Raw genomic sequence first — 7,686 nt, 5'->3', positions numbered from 1 at the left:
CCTCCCTTTCACTTATACGAATAGCATTATGACGATGTCTAAATTTTCATTAGAAAGAAGTGTTTCAGTTGTAGTAGTCGGAGATCTAAGCTCGGCTTGGTGGTTCTTAATTGAGTAAACTCGAGGTGTCGAATTATCCGAACATGAATTGAGAGAATCCATGTTTAAGGTACGAAGGCTAGTTGTATCTTCAGTTTATGGTAAAGCGCCAATGAGTAGATCACATACGCCAAAAACAACTTTCAGTCAAAAGTTCTCAATGGTCAAAGACGAGCCAAGCATGCCCCTTCATCTCGGACAACTCCGACTTAAACGTCAACGCAGAGAGAGCATGTGTATATAACAACTTATTGAGCTGCTAAAAGATCTGTAACGTGAGAGATCTATGCCCTCTATGGAAATTATGAAAAAGCACAAGTTGTGGAAGTGGTGCGCACTACGTGAGAAGAGTTGCACGATACATCTGTAATCATAAATGCTGTGGAAGAAGTCCTCCCCTAAGAAAGCGCCAAGGTCCCATTCCAGTTCCCATTCTACAAAATCACATCAAACAAAGCGAACTTTTACTTTCACATGCTTATGAACAATTGTCATAGGGGATCACCACTCGATAACATTCCCAGCAGATACAAAAAAATAGCGCTGTGCTTCGGGTTGATAAATTAATTCCTAATAGTAAGGTGCTTAATGGTCCATGTAGGTGAAAATTCTTGTCATGAGATAGGAATGAGAGAGTTTAAGAGGAGAATGTAAGAAAAAGCAGGAAATCATACCTCCATATACCGACTACAGTCCGAAGACCCATATATATAGTCAAAGCAACCCATATTCCACAAAACCACCACTCTTAGAGAGGAGGAATAATGAAGCAATGCTTATAATGGAGACCACAGCCTACATATAGAAACTTATTAGAAAGAAGTGAATGTAATTTGGAAGTCATGAGAACCAGAAAAAAATAGGGTCTTCTTAGCAGAGATGTAGGGGCTTGCCATAGAATATGCAGAGTAGGCAAAATCTGAAGCTCCAAAATTGATGCCGTCAAAGACAAAAGTTAGGGAATTGATTGGTTGTGTAGCTGCAACAAACTGGAATGCACAAGAGGATTTAATTAATTAATACCATAAAACTTTTACTATAAGACATTGAGAAAATTGAGAGAACATACTGGGATGCCCACAAATATGAGATGCTGAACATTGACATCTTTTGAAAATACTCCAGATTCAAATCTCAGGCCAACACCAAAACAACCAGGGCAAGACCTAAGCCGAGAACAAATCCCATCTGCATCATTTAATAGTTTAGAAATTAGAACGTCTAGTTAGCAATCAGCACGTGCTAGCTAAAGTGCTGGAAGGGTGGATAGCACAGCCCCTAGCTAAATAATCAGGACATTTGTGTCCCCAGTCCACTATGCGTGAAGAGGAGAAAACTTTCAAGAGAAAAAAAATGGAGACATTTGACATTGCCGAGGTCTAGAACGATAGGGATAGGAGTGGCAGCCACACTCACTTCACACTTGTACATTTTTGCATCTAAGTCTGTGCATATGTGTGCATGCCCACATGCAGATACAGGCATGAAGAGGATGTAATAGACAAAAATTTTTTTTTTTTTATGAGCCTTGCAAAAGAATGTCTTGGTGAAACAACTAGATGTCTTCTCCCAAAATATGATGTGCTGGTTTTATTTAAAAAAAAATATTGGAATGTTGCACCATTTTGTCCCATGTATTTGGAGACAAGGCAATGGGTATGATGCTTCTATTTGCAGACGTTTTTGGTCTTCATGCTCGAATGCTTTGTCGTTCAGTCGTAACATTTTCAACTGTTTTTTTTTCCTTTCTCTTTGGTTTTGGGAATCTCCAATTTACAACATGGGTTGGTTCAATAAATGATTTATCCTTCATCACAATAAGTACCTGTAATACTCGAGATGCAGCCATAGTTGCCTTGTCATAATCTTTCTCCGCAAATGCACATGCTAGTATTGCCTATTTGTAGAGAAGGGACATCTAAATCAATTATCACTACCAACATTGCAGGAAATTGCATATAATAACATTAAAAAAGAAATTTTATACTGTTTATACAAGGCTAATGACAAATGTTATAAGGTAACGGATGATGGTACAATCGGTAGCTCACTTGAGGCTATAGCAAAATCTTTGCAGAGAACAAGAAAACTTTTAAGGGAACATACTTCCTTGATTTGCTAAAATCAAACATCATAAAAATCATGGCCAAGAAGTTCCGATTTGAAGAGTTCTAATATCTATGAAGAAAGTAGTTTCCTTTATGTTAAGATGCTCTACTGCCAAAGATATAAAAATCCTCAAAGGACAACTAGGTGGTTTAAAGAAGCTAGTTTCAAATCCTTCAAATATGTTTTACTAGCACTAAAAAATAACTCCAATTAACAAATTCAACCTAGAGTTGGTACCTTTGGAATCTTCCTCATTTCCTTTTAGTCTTGGATATCAAGCTATACTATGTCCTTTATTTGAGATCTTGCTAACATGCTTAAGTGAAAGATGACCATTTTATTGCAAGTTCCGTTAAATCTGATATCAAACTAAAAGTAAAAAAACAGTAAAAAAAATATTTTAGATGTGGGACTACAGTTTGTCAAGAAGCAAACAACACCTCCAAGAAATATCGTTGGTGTTGTTCAATAAACTAATTGCCTCATGTACATCGTTTTGCTTCACCCAAAGATCCAATGAAGGTACCACACGCTAAGTACTCCTTGTTTCAAGGAAAGTATTTAAGGAAGCAATTTTACCTGTCCAGCAACAGCCAAACCATCAGCAAGAAGTGATGATGCCATCCAAACTTGCAAGCAAATCTGAAATGCAGCCATAGGTGTTGAACCTTGTCGTGCAGCCATTGAGGCAGCAAGGGTAACACAGAATGTGACAGCTATCACCCTTGCCAATAAAAGAAGTCCTGTGAATGAACGCAAGCATTCGTTTAATTGATACATGTATCTTTGGGCATTTGCTCATTTAGGAATATTCACTAACCATTCTTTAAGAACCGGCGAAATTGTAAATCTTTAAGGCTTGGGGGTAAGAGATCAACTTGTTTCATCAGCCTCCATAAGAGAATAAGAGATATTAAGTACCTGACATAATCACAAATAGTTTGGAAACATCAAGATTATTATTGATTTTCAATTCTTTAAGACATTATGATGCATATATGAATATATGAAATCAATGTGACTTTTGGATGTACAAAAACAGAACAAAAGAAGATTATGGATGGATGGCACTACTCACTGAGAAAGAACATGCGCAATTGCAGCACCATTGACGCCCAAATTGCAGACAAAGATAAGTATTGGATCCAACACAATATTTGCGAGATCTCCTGCAACTGTTATTAACCAATCAAGTAAACAAAAAAAAAACTGACATAGCTCTTAGTTTGCCAAGCCACAGCTCTTAGTTTGCCAAGCCACGAAGATAGACCACTAACATCACAGCAGTTATAAAGCAACAGTATACCCTACCAAATGATGACTTTATAAAGTGCGAGATGGGAAATCTCCAGATTGTCCTATTGTTTTTTATCTCCTAGCTGAAAACATGCAATATCCTTCCATTCCCCCGGCTTAATAATTCAAAGATGAACTCGACTACTCTTTATATGGGACAGGAACTATGCATTTCAGCAAGACATATCATCCTGTAATCCAGTCAGTCAGCTGACGTAGAAATACATGATTCTAGCATAACTCATGCTAATGGAATTGTAAAATTTCACAACGAACACTTTATGGTATTCTAGGATTCCGTAAGAGTGTATTATGTAAGATATGATGATAGTCAATGCTTTTTGTTGGCAAGTTAGTCTAGGAAAGCACTCTTCCCCCAGCTTAGACATTAAGCAATAGGCAAATTTGATGCTTTGAATCTTCCAATCGATCTAATTTGTCTTCTGTCTTGTAAGTCAATTGGCGATTTCTCCATGTCTCGGTTACTTTCATTGTAAACACATTTTTACTCTATGTTGGACAAGTCAAATATCTCCACATCTTAGATTGAACTTAAAATTATAGTGGTAATTATCAAGATACGTGCTATACATACAATGTGGACCTTTGGGGAAAAAAAGTTAGTCGAACTTTGTATTACAGCATGGGTTTACAATTCAACTCCTGACACTTTAATTATAGTAATTATGCCTATTCTTGTTCTGATATTCCTGCCTCAAGTCATTTGGTTGATGTGAACTTCACTCATAAGACATAATTTACACATGATGTGAAGCATTAATATGTCATGCAGGCATTGTGACCCCGTTCCTCCGTAGCTCAAGTTTTCAAGGAAAAAAATGTCTAAAATAAGTGATAATTATTCAAAAGCATATTTACCATTTTGATATAACAGTTGGAAACAAAACTCTTGAGAAAGAATAGGAATATCATCTCTCATACCAATGGCATAGAGAGGAGTTTTGGTATCCTTGAAGCCTCGAAATACGCCTTGCATTGCCAAAGAAAGAAGAACAGTAGGGGCTAAGAAAGAAGAACAGCAGGAGCCCCTAGCGATCTTAAAGTCAAGTACCTTCTTGCAGGAATTAGCATGGGAGAACCCTGTTCAAACAAGCAACATATACAATTAGTTAAAATTATGTCAAGGTAATGCAAGTCATTACTAGCTTCCTCAATACCTCATATTACAAGACTAGAATCTTAGACTGAATGTTAAGAAAAAAAGAAGCAAATGATCATGTGAAAAAGGGGAAGATGAAAATTTTGAGACGAAAGGTCCATAATGTTACTACCTAACCTAATAGCAGAAAAGGAAAATAATTAGGTAGCGTAAGCCACTTATGTTTACGTGTGCATGCAAACAACGACAAAAGTTTTTTTCACTAAAAGTCTGTTTGAGATTAGTGTATTGGAGTTCAAATCTAGATCTATAACGCCCTTCTTAGAGCCACCCTAAGAATTGGAACCTGGTTTTATACACATTTTATCTGCCAAATGTTATATCGGACATATATAACTTTACACTATTAAAATCCAGGATAGTTTTGGCAGTTCGAAAAGTTTCAGCAATAGAAGTAATCAAGACACTTACAGATTTTACACCCATAAAAGCCAGTAGGGTTTTAGCACCAAATATTAGAAACAATGTCTGCAAAAGACCAAGGATCCCGCCAATTACTAGTGCAGTAGATGCGGAAGGGATATGTCGCCTTTGTTTGCTCAATTTGACTCTATTTGCTTTGCTACTCATCATTGGAGAAGACTTACATGTAGTTGCAATAAAATCTGGTCATCAAAAAGTAGTCATCAGATTGTCCGGTTAATCAGTGAAACTGACAACATAAGATTGGCACGGCATACATAGATTAATTTTACCTAAGATCTGTATTTGTTGTAGATTACTCGCTTGCTGGGGGGAGGGGGTAGGATGTTAATTCCTAAATTATCTCAGAATTTAAAAGAGCAAAGGTTAAGATGTTGGATAAACTCATTCTAAGTTTTGACGTAGTATATGAAGCCACTCTCCCTCCAGTGCTCTAGAAGTGTTTTCCTTTGTTTTTTTTTTTCTACCTCAAGTCCAGGCCATATATTTCAGAAATAAAGTACCTTCTGCTGGAATTGAATCTTTTGCTTCACAGTTGCTGGCGGAACCTCTTTCCAATTTCTCAAGCACATCATCATCAAGCATCGACTTTTTCATTTCTATGTTTTTAGTTGAGCATTTCTTAGTATATTCATCCTCTGCCCGGTCAGCAGACGTTTTTCCAACCGTTTCTTCTTCAGCAACAAATGAAGTTGTTACACTGACCAGTGGGAATATGGTGATTTTTGAAGCTTGATTAAATATAGCAATAGAAACTCCCACAGCTGCGAGCTCCACTGGACCTACACATGACAAAGTTACTATGCAATTTAGTGTCCCTCCAATTATCACCTCTCTTAATAGCTAGATGCAAGTATAATGAGTCATTGTAATGTGCAGATTCTAAATGAGTATCTCTAACTCTCCATCATAGAATGAGCTAAGTCCTCAGGTTCGTTATTCCTTTGAACCCATCCACATAAAAGTAGGTAACAAAGCAAATAAATCAACGAAACCAGCCATGGCCATATCCACCAAATGTTCCGCATTAGGAAGGCAAGACAAACTCGAGGGAAATTGAGACACGTTCTCATATTCCAATCGTACCAAAAGAACTTGCATGCTATCGAACATGGCAATCAGAGATGTCATGAGAAATACTCTGATTGCAAAACCCTTCTAACAACTCAACTGATCATTTAGATGATGCCTGAATTGACATTGGAGCGTGGACTGAGAATTGTGTACTTTGAATGGTAAAAACCTGGAGCTCCTACCATCTTGAACTTTTCATGTTTTGGGCCTTACATGACGACAATGAATATGATCATATAAAACCATGACAGAGTTCATTCTGCCGGTCCACAAATCACAATAACAACCTGCCTAGACTTCACATGAAAAGGCGTAAACATTCATACCTAAACGACCAATGAAGGCGGTGTCAATTAGGGAAGCGACGGGGTCAGCAGCCAAAGCCAAGGCAGCAGGAAAAGCAATCCTCAATATCTCTCGACCAAGTTCATCCATTTTGAATGCATGCCTGCAATCCATTTTGAAACCATTATTTAGCATTAAAAAAAAAAAAAAAAAAAGACAGTTGAGGCACATTCCATCCAACTTTTCCGTGTCATGAGATGACTTGAACGTTAAGCTCCCAGGACAAATATTACTAAAGAGCAAAAAAATTGACATGATAGGAGTGAGCTAGTTGGCAAGACAATTCATTTCTGCCTGGAAATTCATTTGACTTGCGCCAACATTCACTACATGAATGAATATCCAGGATGATTGGTTTTGTGAAAGATGATATGCTGCCAATGATAATTGAAATCTCACACTAAGAACTTTTCAGGAGTCTTTGTTTTGACTTTTAAATTTTGGCTTAGTAGGTTCTTATTGAAAAATCATAGCTAGCCTTAGTCTTATCTGCTCAAAATGCAGCCAGAGTAGCCTTACCTTGCATCTTTGAAGAGGACAAAGATCGGAATGTTCCACTTACTTCTTGATGGATGCTGATCACTTTCCTTTGTCATTACCATAGGACCATGCTGATCATTGTCTTTAGGAATGCCCTTGGGACAATTTGGATCACTGTCCTCATTGATAATGCCGGCAATGTGAAAATCAGAGTCCTCAGCCATGAATCGTCTAAGCAAAATGAACTCGAGTTTGATCCACTAAATTCCCAAATCTAACAAATTCAACCAGGTTGCTGCCTCCTAGTACAATGGTACTCTTGATTCACCCTGATCAAGTGCTCAGTATCAAGTGTTAATTATCTGCAGAGGGTATCAAGCTCCAGATCTGGATGAGAAAGAAATAATTGAAATACTATAATCTCCAGAATTAAGTCCAACCAAATTTTGTAAGGAGTACATATGTAACATTGTGTGTAATTAGGTGACCCGTTGTTGAGTGAGAAGAAAGAAACTAAGCGAACACAAAACATCAATTAAGTTTACCACGAACCTTGGTAGTAAGGAAACTCTAGCAGAGTGTCCTGAAGTCCACACCTCACAAAAACGGAGATACGGTTTAAGAGACCTAGAAAGACATGCATAAGAACTGGGTCAATGTAAACACAACCCCCAGCACGA

At 37.5% G+C, this 7,686-nt stretch overlaps 1 pseudogene; it reads right to left on the bottom strand.

Moving 5' to 3' along the window:
• Nucleotides 1-469: 469 nt before the first annotated feature.
• On the bottom strand, nt 470-7,230 carry LOC104455014 (annotated as a pseudogene).
• Nucleotides 7,231-7,686: the final 456 nt, after the last annotated feature.

This window comes from Eucalyptus grandis, chromosome 1, assembly GCF_016545825.1.
Source record: "Eucalyptus grandis isolate ANBG69807.140 chromosome 1, ASM1654582v1, whole genome shotgun sequence".
Taxonomy (NCBI): Eukaryota; Viridiplantae; Streptophyta; class Magnoliopsida; order Myrtales; family Myrtaceae; genus Eucalyptus; species Eucalyptus grandis.
This window is presented reverse-complemented; position numbering and strand designations above follow the sequence as displayed.